Raw genomic sequence first — 3,850 nt, 5'->3', positions numbered from 1 at the left:
AGGGAAGGGAAGGGAAGGGAAGGGAAGGGAAGGGAAGGGAAGGGAAGGGAAGGGAAAGAAAACCATTTAAACCACTCTGTCAGGGGATACTTCTCAAAACATTTTGAAGGGGATAAATGTTGAAAATGTGAGTTTTGGTGGATATCTCTTTAAGGTTTTTTTAGAAAAAATACTAGGAATGTCCAAAGTTTGTATTCTATTGATAGCAAAGACCATCAAATATAAAAGAAGCACATACATTTCTTAAAGGACACATAAGAATTGTATAAACTACAATTTGCACCTTACGAACTGTTTTGACATATTAAAAAAAAGAAAAAGAAAAGAAAACCAAACAAAACATATTTTTGGGAAACTTCTATGTCAAAATCATACTATAGGAAAATGCAGTCTAGTACTAGCATTAGTATGCATGCTGTTGCAATGTAAGTATCTTCTAAGAGCTAATCAAATGCAGTATTTGCATTGAAAATTGTTACCTTGTTGCTCTCAATGCTACTGCTTATCTGTTTTCAACCTCCCAAATGAAGTGCAAACATTTCATAGGTAGGGTGATAGTTAATACATGTCTTTGAGCAAGAATTGCTGTTAACTCTGTCTCAAAAGGAGCAGAATTTCTGTCATTCACTCAGAAAAGGTTCTGGCAGCATTATTATCAAGTGTAAAACTCTTACTGATTTCAAAGAAGACAGTTTTTGTGTTTATTCCATTAGAAAAGTGAAGAACGAAAAAAGGCTAAGGCTCTTCGGTAGCAATAGATTACTTACTCTTGCGCAGTGCTTCTTCTCCAATAGTCCCAAAGCACTTTATACAAAAGACAGCATCATTAACTTCGCAGGTGGTGAACCTGAGGCACAAACAGAAGAAGCAACAGTGCATAGATTACCCAGCAGTGAGATACCCAGGAAGAAAAGCAGATCTCTCCAGTCCCACTCAAGTGCTGTCTGCCTTTGCTCAGATTGCCTCTTCAGATTTTTAAATAGTTTCCAAAACATATAAAGAAGCCTGGTGTAGCTTATATGGCTGAATGCATCTTCTCCTTCTCAGTGTGTCAGTAGATCAAACACTATTTCAGATCAGGGATGTAAAGCATTTAAAAACACTCTCTTTAGTACGTGTTTTCTACATGTTTATACATATACTCTATTTGTAAGAAAATATACATATCTTTACAGCACTCTAATCCACTAGCAGAGCTGGGAAGTCAAAAGAATGACCACACTTGGGAGTGGTGAGTGTCGGCGCTTGGTCCGGTTAGAGAATTCTCAGTCAGTGTGGCATCAGAATAGCAAGTCTTTTTTTTATTGTGTTTTACACACATCTTATATATCCTTCACTCGTAAGCAGTAAATCCACTCACGGTTAATTATCCTTAAGTTCTTCACAACAACATAGATAACAAACAGAGGGTTCCTTAACTGTCCCAGATGTGACCACATTAGCTGTGCATACTAAAGGATTATTCTGTTTACACCTTAGCCCTGTCTCCAGACTCCGGAGGCCTCATAGCGATAAGATCTACCAGAGTCTGTTGAGCTCTTTGTTGTTAAATCTCCCCCCACAGTGAGTACAGAGATCTACCACTGACACTAACAGACTGGTGCCTAGGGTCTTTGTGCCTGGTGCACTCCTAAGTGGTCAGCGTGGAATAACTATAGAGACAGAAACAAGACAAGGCCATGTAAATAAAAAATCCTTTTAGATTTATTACTTTAACTGGAGGAGTTACTTGCATGATGAAGAATCTTGCAGAAGTAGAATACAGGAGATCTGAATTAGACTCAAAAGGTTATGACTGTAAGTACATTGCAGGCAGAACGCACCTCATAGAAAAAAAAAATGTGTGTTGAAGCAGGAAATATAGCAAGTAGTTGCCAGATATTAGACTTAAGGACCATTTCCTCTAATTCCCAGTTGATTCTTCTCCTGTTACATAATAGGCCGGAGACTATCTCATGGACTTGCATGTATCAAACCAAGGTCAGTACAGAAGCAATATTAATCATGGACCATAGACTCAAAAGAGAACATATTTTATGCCCTTGCATTTTCATTCAGGTTTATACTACCAGATTATACATATCTTATACATATGTGAGCTGGTTTAAAACATTTGTTCTGTTACTACTTATCCTTTTTTTTTTTTTCCTAAATCCAGGAAAAAATATAAAGAAAATACGCAGCTTTATTACAAGTTTGGTTTTTTGGGGGATGTGATATTCATATAATGAGCTTTTTTAAAGGTACAAAATATGAGATATGAGATATGACATTTAAAACATAAGATCTGCAGTGGATTTTAGCACCCAGATGTTTGGACAAAATAAGTCTTCACAATGCATGACTTCTGTATGTATATAAGATTTACTAAATTATGTAGTTATTGTGAAAATGTGTCGTCGTGATTTCATTAGCAAATAGTTTATTCAAAAACTCTGAATATTAAGTCATTTGAGCTTACAAGCTTCTATGTTTCCAGTGATGTTTCAAAAAAAAAGAAATAAAGTTTTAAATGAAAGCAAGATTTGTGCCTGCATTATATTTGTTTCCTAAGTATATTAGCCATACTATTACTAAAAATGGGAAAGAAAATACCATAAATCAAAATAGATTCAGACAAGTTAGCTAATGTCTTAAAGTCTGCACAAATTAGAGTCCTGAAAAGTCCTAAGAGGTGGAAGGGATCCTCTTATGTGACATTTACTTTTCCCTTATTATAGTGAGACAAAACACCTACATGTTCAAAGCAATTTTCTTTCCACATAAAACAGTTTATCAAGGGTGTTTATACTGGCCCTCAAAAAGCAAAATATCTCTGGAAGCTAGTCTATATTCTATTATTTAGTTTCAAATAATGATAGATATGAACGTGGTGCCTGTGCGTCTGCTACTCCTATTCTTTCTACCAAATGCCTGATGTTTTCAGAAAATTTCCTATGATGGCATGTTATTGCACCTGTCAAAAAACAAAAAGCAAATATCACAGCTTAACATTTCCTGTAATACAGAAGTTGTTCAGATAAATGAAAATTGGTAATTTCTGTATATAAGCCATAATTCATACTCAGCAGAGGGAGGGATCAACAAACAAACTTGAATACCTAGGCGCTTTTGTAAGCATTTCAAACATTGAAATATTGAGGATTGAGTGAAAATTTCAAATAATTTCTACTATTCCTTTCTTTTGTCGTATACATCATCATTCACGGAGCACAACCCTGATTGACACAGCATACCCTGGAAAACTGGATGTTCTACGTCAGTGCAGGGATTTGTACAACATAACAGCTTTATAGGTATTTGTCCATCAATTTGTTCACATCAGCACCACAAGAGTTACACAATTTGCTTGCCTCTCAATTTTTTCTTTCTTTGGTTACAACTTGCTCCCTTTTTAACATTCAAAATTATGAGTACATACTTATGAGTCTACATAGTCTAAGTCATTGGCATTTTAACTACATCTCACTCACCTCATATATATGTTTTCTAATTAATTCAAATGTTTATTTAATGTAGACAGTGGTACCTAAAGTGCTGGTGCTGCTGTGAGAGTTTAGATTTTTACTATAATGGGACCTTCTATTAATATTATAATCTATTAGGGACCGGAGGAATCCACATGTCTAGAAGAATCAGGGCAATTTTAGGCTAACTTAGTGAGGCACACTTTAAACTGAAGGACTTTGGGGCAAGGTCCGTAATGACAATGCTCATGCCATTGCAATCAAGTGGGGAAGGAACTAGGACAGCCATAAGAGTAACAAAAGTTCCTTAGCTGTCTCCAATGACAAAAACCAGAAGATTAGCCACCTCAAGAACAGATATGCCTATAGGAAATCTTCTTGCA

This window comes from Numida meleagris, chromosome Z (assembly GCF_002078875.1).
Source record: "Numida meleagris isolate 19003 breed g44 Domestic line chromosome Z, NumMel1.0, whole genome shotgun sequence".
Taxonomy (NCBI): domain Eukaryota; kingdom Metazoa; phylum Chordata; class Aves; order Galliformes; family Numididae; genus Numida; species Numida meleagris.
Note: the sequence above shows the minus strand (reverse complement) of the source record.